Source organism: Plectropomus leopardus, chromosome 1 (assembly GCF_026936395.1).
Source record: "Plectropomus leopardus strain MGB_pleo_1.0 chromosome 1, ASM2693639v1, whole genome shotgun sequence".
Classification (NCBI taxonomy): domain Eukaryota; kingdom Metazoa; phylum Chordata; class Actinopteri; order Perciformes; family Serranidae; genus Plectropomus; species Plectropomus leopardus.
In genome coordinates this window covers 4,694,171-4,706,898 of record NC_142176.1, presented here as the reverse complement: position 1 = coordinate 4,706,898, position 12,728 = coordinate 4,694,171, and positions in this window count along the sequence as shown.

The following is a 12,728-nucleotide window of genomic DNA, read 5'->3' as shown; positions in this document are numbered from 1 at the left end:
GCTCTTTGAGCCCATGCGAGCATATGTGACTCATGCACAGTGTAAGTGGAGCTGTGATGTTGGAGGGTTGCAGCAGATGGCGCTAGAAATAAATGCATCTGTGCAGTCAGGTGCTCTTTGGGTGCGCTCTTTTCAGCTTCTTTGGGTGCACGAGCCTGACAGAGCGTTTTGGGTATGCTCGAATGAATGGCTGCCAAACGTTTTCATGGAGAATGTTTTTGAAAATTTATCAAGCATCTTGTCAGTGATTTCTGAATTGTAATCATCACTTTCATTGTTCAAATTATATTTAATATTGGGAGCAATGGTGCACCCTGTAACACTCGCCAACGTAATAACAGCCCGTAAATGTATTAAATTACAAACAAATACACATTTGCAGCTTTTATTGTGAAGAGAGAGAGAAAGACAGAGAAACTGGAAGAGGATAGAAGGTGGATTTGTTAATGCACAGCTGATTTTGCGCACGTTTCTGTAAGTTATAATCAGTCTAGTCAAACAAAATTTGATTTAAAGGAGAAGCTTCACAATAATGTCTGCTGAGAGGCCAGTGCGAGCCAAAGGGGGGATTTCTCTGGAAGGATGTGGGGGGAGAGCGCTGTAACCTTCAGACCTGGAGTTTAGCTGAAAGAGGAAACTGCAGACGAGCTGCAGCCTCACAACAGATGGAGGAAGGGAGGGGCTCTGCCCGACCGGGGAATGAAAGGCAAGGGACCTGCGGCGGGAAAAACAGGGGCTTTAACATAAAGAACACCCACTCCCTGACAAAGACTGAGTGGATGTAAAAATTTATTTTATTTTTTTTTTATTATTTTTTTAAATTTTTTTTTTTATTATGCGCCTGAACTTTTCGTCCAGTCTCAATCCCTCAGCGTTCAGGACATCAAGCATGTAAATGTGATTCAGAAAACTTAAACAATATTTTCAAAATGTCGGTATAAAACAATTGCGAGATGACCAACGTTTAAAGAGTTAAGCCAGGCACACCCTAAAGGATTTTTAAAATCTTAACTGATTGAACACCTTGTTTACAAACCGACCATTTCAGTAATCTAACCTACTGGAAATGAAGGTGTGCGTGAGCCTTTTTAAGGTCTTGCTTTGACATCATCCCTCTGACTCTGGAAATGTTTTTGAAATGACAGTAAGCAGATGAAGTTACTGATCTGATGTGACTGTGGACATTTAAGTCTGGGTCCAGGATAATCCCGACGTTTCTTGCTTGACTCTTGATTATAGGAGAGAGGGGTTCAAGGTGAAAGCTGACACTGTCTTTCTTCCTTGGTTCATGGACAATAATGTCAGTCTTATCTCTGATAAGTTGGAGAAAATTTTGATTGAGAAAATCTTTCATTTGTTCAATACAGTGACACAGACGCTCTAAGAGTTCATAATCACCTGGTGAAAGTGATATGTATATTTGTGTGTCATCTGCATAATTGTGGTAGGCTTCTTTGTTATTTTGTATGATTTGGCCTGATGGAAACATATAGAGATTAAACAAGAGGGGTCCCAAAACGGACCCCTGTGGGACCCCGCGTGTCATGGTCATCTGCTCTGACCTACAGTTTCCAACTGAGACAATTTCCTGTCATGAGGATATGACTTAAACCATTTAGGGACAATTCCAGAGAGTCTGACACAGTTTTCTAGTCTTTCTAATTAAATTGCGTGAACCACTGTGTCAAAAGCAGCGCTCAGATCTAACAGCAACTAAAATAGAGACTTTTCTGAAGTCTGTGTTAAGGTGGATGTCATTTATTACCTTTATGAGTGCAGTCCCAGTGCTGTGGTGGGGCTGAAAACCTGTATGAAAATTATCAAAACTAATGTTTAGCTGTAAACAGTTGCTGGTGGACATTTTTTTCAATAACTTTACTTAAAAATGGCAAGCTTGAAACTGGCCGATAGTTGTTCAGTACAGAGGCATCCAGGCTGGTCTTCTTTAGGAGAGGCAGATGAACTACATGAGTGAGCTGTTTTATCAGGCTGCTCAGAACAGTTTTAAGGGAGCTAGTGGGTAAACATCAAGGCGGCAGGTGGAGGAAGTGACACCGGAGACGATTTCTTCCAGTGTTTTGTCACTGATGGACTTAGATTGTGTCATACTTAGCAAGTTACCTTGAGAAGCCTGCGGTGATGATGCATTATACTTTGGCATTGAAGACTTAATTGCATGTCTGATGTCTTGAACCTTTCTATTAAAAAAGTCTGCAAACTCGTTTCATTTGCTGGTGGAAACTAGTTCTGCAGATATTAGAACCAGAGGGTTAGTTAATCTGTCACACAAGCAAATAACACGTGAATTGTTGCTGTTTCTGTTGATCTCAGAGAAAAATGACTGCTTTGCACTTCTGAAGGTCAAATTATAAATACGCAATTTTTATTTATAGATTTCAAAATGAACGTGGAACTTTGATTTTTGCAATGTTGGTTTGCTTTCCGGGTCTCTGTTTTCTGTACCATTACAGAATGAGTGTTTCTTCACGGTGCCTTTTGTTTATCGCTCATCAATTTCACTTTAACAAGAGCAATGGTGTCTATTACATTTGCAATTTTAGAAGTGCAGGAGTTCAATAGATCATCAGCATGATTTGAAATTGTGTCAGTTTCAAGAGTATAGTATGTTGAAGCAAGTAATACTTCAGTATATTAAGAAAAACTACAAAAAGTCCTACACATAATCATAGTATTATATGTTAAAACGGCATTGTATACTGTGTTGAAATACGTCATAGTAAAGGATACTACAAAAAATTGAAAGTCACATCCAAAAGACATCCAAAAAAGTAATAGTATAGCATGTAGAAAAGCCTGGACAGAATTTGAAAGTATAGTATTTTTTTCAACATGCTGTATTATGACGTTTTGGGCTGTGTTTTTGACATGGTATACTATGACGTGTCTCGACATGCTATCCTATGTTGTTTTCAGCCCTTTTTTTCAACATGTCATATTTTGACATTTTTCGATATACTTTGTCGTTTTTGGTTGTTTTTTTTAAATGCTTCATTATATTTTTCGATGTTTTTTTCAACATGCTATACTATGACGCGTCTCGGTATGCTGTACTATGTTGCTTTCTGCCATTTCTTCAATGTCATTTTTTGAAAGTTTTTGTGGAGCTTTTGAAATGCTATATGATGTTTCTGGCTGTATGTAAGAGAGAGATATAAGAGGAACAACAGATTACTGTGCTTATTGCATTATATTGCTTAGACCTTGTGTTTGACAGAGTATGTAGCTCCTGTAAAACGGTATGAGCTAGCTGTTGCTTTTGATTTATTCTTTTGACATTTTTACCTTTGAATAAAACCTGCCTCGAGGGTTCACGTTTCATCCTTCTGAGAATCTGGTGGGTGACTAAAAGACAAAACAAGACAAAAACGAAAGAGGAAAAAGTAAACTTTCTGTTTGCTGCCTGGTTTTGACCGCGAGGGAATAAAAGTCATAAAAAACAAGGCAGGGGTAGTACCAGAGGACTTTTCGGTCATATTCTCGACATGCTATATTACTGTGTTTTGGGCTGTTTTTGAAGCATTCTTTAGTTTAGTGTTTTTTTGCACAATATTTTATGCTGTTTTGAGGTGTTTTGAGCTGTTTTTGGGACATGTCATTTTTTGACATTTTTGCCATACTATAGCCTTGCTTTTTTTTTTTTTGCGATTTTTTGGTCATTGTATATCATTGTCTTTTGAGCCATTTTTGCATGTTTAAATGCTATGGCGTGTATGACTAAAAAATCACCAAAAAAAAAAAGCAAGGCTATAGCATGGAAAAAATGTCAAAAAATGACATATCCCAAAAACTACTTAAAACACCTAAAAAAAGCATAAAATAACGTGGTTGAGACACGCCATAGCATTTAAACATGCAAAATGGCCCAAAACACTATAATATACAATGTCCAAAAAATGCCAAAAAAAAAAAAAAGCAAGGCTATAGTATGGCAAAATGTCAAAAATGACATGTCCCAAAAACTGCTTAAAACACCTCTAACCAGCATAAAATAGCATGTTGAGACACGCCATAGCATTTAAACATGCAAAATGGCCAAAAACACTATAATATACAATGTCCAAAAAATGCCAAAAAAAAGCAAGGCTATAGTATGGCAAAAATGTCAAAAATGACATGTCTCCAAAATAGCTTCAAACACCTCAAAACAGCATAAAATAGCGTGGTTGAGACACGCCATAGCATTTAAACATGCAAAATGGCCAAAAACACTATAATATACTATGTCCAAAAAATCACCAAAAAAAAAAAGCAAGGCTATAGTATGGCAAAACTGTCAAAAAATGACATGTCCCAAAAACAGCTTAAAAAACCTCTAACTAGCATAAAATAGCATGGTTGAGACACGCCATAGCATTTAAACATGCAAAAATGGCCCAAAACACTATAATATACCATGACTAAAAAATCGCCAAAAAAAAAAGCAAGGCTATAGTATGGCAAAACTGTCAAAAAATGACATGTCCCAAAAACTGCTTAAAACACCTCTAACCAGCATAAAATACCGTGGTTGAGACACGCCATAGCATTTAAACATGCAAAATGGCCTAAAAGACAATGATATACAATGTCCAAAACATCGCCAAAAAAAGAAAGCAAAGCTATAGTATGGCAAAAAAGACAAAAAATGACATGTCCAAAAAACTGCTTAAAACACCTCTAACTAGCATAAAATAGCGTGTTGAGACACGCCATAGCATTTAAACAAGCAAAAAAGGCCAAAAACACTATAATATACAATGTCCAAAAAATGCCAAAAAAAAAAAAAAGCAAGGCTATAGTATGGCAAAATGTCAAAAATGACATGTCCCAAAAACTGCTTAAAACACCTCTAACCAGCATAAAATAGTTATGGTTGAGACACGCCATAGCATTTAAACATGCAAAATGGCCAAAAACACTATAATATACAATGTCCAAAAATGCCAAAAAAAAAGCAAGGCTATAGTATGGCAAAAATGTGAAAAAATGACATGTCTCAAAAATAGCTTCAAACACCTCAAAACAGCATAAAATAGCATGATGAGACACGCCATAGCATTTAAACATGCAAAAATGGCCAAAAACAGCATAATATACTATGACTAAAAAATCACCAAAAAAAAAAAAGCAAGGCTATAGTATGGCAAAACTGTCAAAAAATGACATGTCCCAAAAACTGCTTAAAACACCTCTAACCAGCATAAAATAGCGTGCTGAGACACGCCATAGCATTTAAACATGCAAAAATGGCCCAAAACACTATAATATACCATGACTAAAAAATCGCCAAAAAAAAAAAACCAAAACTATAGTATGGCAAAACTGTCAAAAAATGGCATGTCCCAAAAACTGCTTAAAACACCTCTAACCAGCATAAAATAGCATGCTGAGACACGCCATAGCATTTAAACATGCAAAAATGGCCTAAAAGACAATGATATACAATGTCCAAAACATCGCCAAAAAAAAGAAAGCAAGGCTATAGTATGGCAAAAATGTCAAAAAATGACATGTCCCAAAAACTGCTTAAAACACCTCTAACCAGCATAAAATACTGTGGTTGAGACACGCCATAGCATTTAAACATGCAAAATGGCCAAAAACACTATAATATACAATGTCCAAAAATGCCAAAAAAAAAAGCAAGGCTATAGTATGGCAAAATGTCAAAAATGACATGTCCCAAAAACTTCTTAAAACACCTCTAACCAGCATAAAATAGCATGCTGAGACATGCCATAGCATTTAAACATGCAAAAATTGTCTAAAAGACAATGATATACAATGTCCCAAACATCGCCAAAAAAAAGAAAGCAAGGCTATAGTATGGCAAAAATGTCAAAAAATGACATGTCCCAAAAACTGCTTAAAACACCTCTAACCAGCATAAAATACCGTGCTGAGACACACCATAGCATTTAAACATGCAAAAATGGCCAAAAACACTATAATATACAATGTCCAAAAATGCCAAAAAAACCCAAGGCTATAGTAGTATGGCAAAACTGTCAAAAATGACATGTCCCAAAACTGCTTAAAACACCTCTAACCAGCATAAAATAGCGTGTTGAGACACGCCATAGCATTTAAACATGCAAAATGGCCAAAACACAATAATATACAATGTCCAAAAAATGCCAAAAAAAAAAAAAAAGCAAGGCTATAGTATGGCAAAAATGTGAAAAAATGACATGTCTCAAAAATAGCTTCAAACACCTCTAACCAGCATAAAATAGCGTGCTGAGACACGCCATAGAATTTAAACATGCAAAATGGCCAAAAACACTATAATATACTATGACTAAAAATCACCACAAAAAAAAAGCAAGGCTATAGTATGGCAAAACTGTCAAAAATGACATGTCCCAAAAACTGCTTGAAAAACCTCTAACCAGCATAAAATAGCGTGCTGAGACACGCCATAGCATTTAAACATGCAAAAATGGCCAAAAACACTATAATATACCATGACTAAAAAATCGCCAAAAAAAAAAGCAAGGCTATAGTATGGCAAAACTGTCAAAAAATGACATGTCCCAAAAACTGCTTAAAACACCTCTAACCAGCATAAAATACCGTGCTGAGACACGCCATAGCATTTAAAACATGCAAAATGGCCAAAAACACTATAATATACAATGTCCAAAAATGCCAAAAAAAAAGCAAGGCTATAGTATGGCAAAATGTGAAAAAATGACATGTCCCAAAAACTGCTTAAAACACCTCTAACCAGCATAAAATAGCGTGCTGAGACACGCAAAAGCATTTAAAAAAGCAAAAATGGCCAAAAAAAGCAAAATATACTAAGACTAAAAAATCACCAAAAAAAAAAAAAGCAAGGCTATAGTATGGCAAAACTGTCAAAAATGGCATGTCCCAAAACTGCTTAAAACACCTCTAACCAGCATAAAATACCGTGTTGAGACACGCCATAGCATTTAAACATGCAAAAATGGCCAAAAACACTATAATATACCATGACTAAAAAATCGCCAAAAAAAAAAGCAAGGCTATAGTATGGCAAAACTGTCAAAAAATGACATGTCCCAAAAACTGCTTAAAACACCTCTAACCAGCATAAAATAGCGTGCTGAGACACGCCATAGCATTTAAACATGCAAAAATGGCCAAAAACACTATAATATACAATGTCCAAAAAATGCCCAAAAAAAAAAAAGCAAGGCTATAGTATGGCAAAAATGTCAAAAAATGACATGTCCCAAAAACTGCTTAAAACACCTCTAACCAGCATAAAATAGCGTGTTGAGACACGCCACAGCATTTAAACATGCAAAATGGCCTAAAAGACAATGATATACAATGTCCAAAACATCGCCAAAAAAAGAAAAGCAAGGCTATAGTATGGCAAAACTGTCAAAAATGACATGTCCCAAAAACTGCTTAAAACACCTCTAACCAGCATAAAATACCGTGTTGAGACACGCCATAGCATTTAAACATGCAAAATGGCCAAAACACTATAATATACAATGTCCAAAAATTCCAAAAAAAAAAAAGCAAGGCTATAGTATGGCAAAATGTCAAAAATGACATGTCCCAAAAACTGCTTAAAACACCTCTAACCAGCATAAAATAGCGTGCTGAGACACGCCATAGCATTTAAACATGCAAAAATGGCCTAAAAGACAATGATATACAATGTCCAAAACATCGCCAAAAAAAAGAAAGCAAGGCTATAGTATGGCAAAACTGTCAAAAAATGACATGTCCCAAAAACTGCTTAAAACACCTCTAACCAGCATAAAATACCGTGGTTGAGACACGCCATAGCATTTAAACATGCAAAATGGCCAAAAACACTATAATAAACAATGACCAAAAAATGCCAAAAAAAAAGCAAGGCTATAGTATGGCAAAAATGTGAAAAAATGACATGTCCCAAAAACTGCTTAAAACACCTCTAACCAGCATAAAATAGCGTGCTGAGACACGCCATAGCATTTAAACATGCAAAATGGCCAAAAACAGCATAATATACTATGACTAAAAATCACCAAAAAAAAAAAAAGCAAGGCTATAGTATGGCAAAAATGTCAAAAAATGACATGTCCCAAAAACTGCTTAAAACACCTCTAACCAGCATAAAATAGCGTGCTGAGACACGCCATAGCATTTAAACATGCAAAAATGGCCAAAAACAGCATAATATACTATGACTAAAAAATCACCAAAAAAAAAAGAAGCAAGGCTATAGTATGGCAAAACTGTCAAAAAATGACATGTCCCAAAAACTGCTTAAAACACCTCTAACCCGCATAAAATACCATGCTGAGACACACCATAGCATTTAAACATGCAAAATGGCCAAAACACTATAATATACCATGACTAAAAAATCGCCAAAAAAAAAAAAGCAAGGCTATAGTATGGCAAAACTGTCAAAAAATGGCATGTCCCAAAAACTGCTTAAAACACCTCTAACCAGCATAAAATAGTGGTTGAGACATACCATAGCATTTAAACATGCAAAAATGGCCAAAAACACTATAATATACAATGTCCAAAAAATGCCAAAAAAAAAAAAACAAGGCTATAGTATGGCAAAATGTGAAAAATGACATGTCCCAAAAACTGCTTAAAACACCTCTAACCAGCATAAAATAAAGGTTGAGACACGCCATAACATTTTAACATGCAAAAATGGCCTAAAAGACAATGATATACAATGTCCAAAACATCGCCAAAAAAAAGAAAGCAAGGCTATAGTATGGCAAAAATGTCAAAAAATGACATGTCCCAAAAACTGCTTAAAACACCTCTAACCAGCATAAAATACCGTGCTGAGACACGCCATAGCATTTAAACATGCAAAAATGGCCAAAAACACTATAATATACAATGTCCAAAAAATGCCAAAAAAAAAGCAAGGCTATAGTATGGCAAAAATGTGAAAAAATGACATGTCCCAAAAACTGCTTAAAACACCTCAAAACAGCATAAAATAGCATGATGAGACACGCCATAGCATTTAAACATGCAAAAATGGCCAAAAACAGCATAATATACTATGACTAAAAAATCACCAAAAAAAAAAAAGCAAGGCTATAGTATGGCAAAACTGTCAAAAAATGACATGTCCCAAAAACTGCTTAAAACACCTCTAACCAGCATAAAATACCGTGCTGAGACACGCCATAGCATTTAAACATGCAAAAATGGCCAAAAACACTATAATATACCATGACTAAAAAATCGCCAAAAAAAAAAGCAAGGCTATAGTATGGCAAAACTGTCAAAAAATGACATGTCCCAAAAACAACTTAAAACACCTCAAAACAGCATAAAATAGCGTGCTGAGACACGCCATAGCATTTAAACATGCAAAAATGGCCAAAAACACTATAATATACAATGTCCAAAAAATGCCAAAAAAAAAAAAGTAAGGCTATAGTATGGCAAAAATGTCAAAAAATGACATGTCCCAAAAACTGCTTAAAACACCTCTAACCAGCATAAAATAGCGTGCTGAGACACGCCATAGCATTTAAACATGCAAAAATGGCCTAAAAGACAATGATATACAATGTTCAAAACATCGCCAAAAAAAAGAAAGCAAGGCTATAGTATGGCAAAAATGTCAAAAAATGACATGTCCCAAAAACTGCTTAAAACACCTCTAACCAGCATAAAATAGCGTGCTGAGACACGCCATAGCATTTAAACATGCAAAAATGGCCTAAAAGACAATGATATACAATGTCCAAAACATCGCCAAAAAAAGAAAGCAAGGCTATAGTATGGCAAAAATGTCAAAAAATGACATGTCCCAAAAACTGCTTAAAACACCTCTAACCAGCATAAAATAGCGTGCTGAGACACGCCATAGCATTTAAACATGCAAAAATGGCCAAAGACAATGATATACAATGTCCAAAAATCGCCAAAAAAAAACAAGCAATGCTATAGTATGGCAAAATTGTCAAAAAATGGCATGTCCCAAAAACTGCTTGAAAAACCTCTAACCAGCATAAAATACCGTGCTGAGACACACCATAGCATTTAAACATGCAAAAATGGCCAAAAATACTATAATATACAATGTCCAAAAAATGCCAAAAAAAAAACCCAAGGCTATAGTATGGCAAAACTGTCAAAAAATGACATGTCCCAAAAACTGCTTAAAACACCTCTAACCAGCATAAAATACTGCGGTTGAGACACGCCATAGCATTTAAACATGCAAAAATGGCCAAAAACACTATAATATACAATGTCCAAAAAATGCCAAAAAAAAAAGCAAGGCTATAGTATGGCAAAATGTCAAAAAATGACATGTCCCCAAAATAGCTTCAAACACCTCAAAACAGCATAAAATAGCGTGCTGAGACACGCCATAGCATTTAAACATGCAAAAATGGCCAAAAACACTATAATATACAATGTCCAAAAAATGCCAAAAATAAAATAAGCAAGGCTATAGTATGGCAAAACTGTCAAAAAATGACATGTCCCAAAAACTGCTTAAAACACCTCTAACCAGCATAAAATAGCGTGCTGAGACACACCATAGCATTTAAACATGCAAAAATGGCCAAAAACACTATAATATACAATGTCCAAAAAATGCCAAAAAAAAAAACAAGGCTAAAGTATGGCAAAACTGTCAAAAATGACATGTCTCAAAAATAGCTTCAAACACCTCAAAACAGCATAAAATAGCGTGGTTGAGACACGCCATAACATTTAAACATGCAAAATGGCCAAAAAACACTATAATATACAATGTCCAAAAATGCCAAAAAAAAAAAGCAAGGCTATAGTATGGCAAAATGTGAAAAATGACATGTCCCAAAACTGCTTAAAACACCTCTAACCAGCATAAAATAGCGTTGAGACACGCCATAGCATTTAAACATGCAAAAATGGCCAAAAACACTATAATATACCATGACTAAAAAATTGCCAAAAAAAAGCAAGGCTATAGTATGGCAAAACTGTCAAAAAATGACATGTCCCAAAAACTGCTTGAAAAACCTCTAACCAGCATAAAATAGCGTGCTGAGACACGCCATAGCATTTAAACATGCAAAAATGGCCAAAAACACTATAATATACAATGTCCAAAAAATGCCAAAAATAAAAAAAGCAAGGCTATAGTATGGCAAAACTGTCAAAAAATGACATGTCCCAAAAACTGCTTAAAACACCTCTAACCAGCATAAAATACCGTGCTGAGACACGCCATAGCATTTAAACATGCAAAAATGGCCAAAAACACTATAATATACAATGTCCAAAAAATGCCAAAAAAAAAAACAAGGCTATAGTATGGCAAAATGTCAAAAATGACATGTCTCCAAAATAGCTTCAAACACCTCAAAACAGCATAAAATAGCGTTGAGACACGCCATAGCATTTAAACATGCAAAAATGGCCAAAAACACTATAATATACAATGTCCAAAAAATGCCAAAAAAAAAAAGCAAGGCTATAGTATGGCAAAAATGTCAAATAATGACATGTCCCAAAAACTGCTTAAAACACCACTAACCAGCATAAAATAGCGTGCTGAGACACGCCATAGCATTTAAACATGCAAAAATGGCCAAAAACACTATAATATACAATGTCCAAAAAATGCCAAAAAAAAAAAAAGCAAGGCTATAGTATGGCAAAAATGTCAAAAAATGACATGTCTCAAAAATAGCTTCAAACACCTCAAAACAGCATAAAATAGCGTGTTGAGACACGCCATAACATTTAAACATGCAAAAATGGCCAAAAACACTATAATATACAATGTCCAAAAAATGCCAAAAAAAAAAAACAAGGCTATAGTATGGCAAAACTGTCAAAAAATGACATGTCCCAAAAACTGCTTAAAACACCTCTAACCAGCATAAAATAGCGTGCTGAGACACGCCATAGCATTTAAACATGCAAAAATGGCCAAAAACACTATAATATACAATGTCCAAAAAATGACAAAAAAAAAAAAGAAAGGCAATAGTATGGCAAAATGTCAAAAATGACATGTCTCCAAAATAGCTTCAAACACCTCAAAACAGCATAAAATAGCGTGCTGAGACACGCCATAGCATTTAAACATGCAAAAATGGCCAAAAACACTATAATATAAAATGTCCAAAAAATGCCAAAAAAAAAAACAAGGCTATAGTATGGCAAAAATGTCAAAAAATGACATGTCCCAAAAACTGCTTAAAACACCTCTAACCAGCATAAAATAGCGTGCTGAGACACGCCATAGCATTTAAACATGCAAAAATGGCCAAAAACACTATAATATACAATGTCCAAAAAATGCCAAAAAAAAAAAAGCAAGGCTATAGTATGGCAAAAATGTCAAAAAATGACATGTCTCAAAAATAGCTTCAAACACCTCAAAACAGCATAAAATAGCGTGCTGAGACACGCCATAGCATTTAAACATGCAAAAATGGCCAAAAACACTATAATATACAATGTCCAAAAAATGCCAAAAAAAAAAAAAAGAAAGGCTATAGTATGGCAAAAATGTCAAAAAATGACATGTCCCAAAAACTGCTTGAAAAACCTCTAACCAGCATAAAATAGCGTGCTGAGACACGCCATAGCATTTAAACATGCAAAAATGGCCAAAAACACTATAATATACAATGTCCAAAAAATGCCAAAAATAAAAAAAGCAAGGCTATAGTATGGCAAAACTGTCAAAAAATGACATGTCCCAAAAACTGCTTAAAACACCTCTAACCAGCATAAAATAG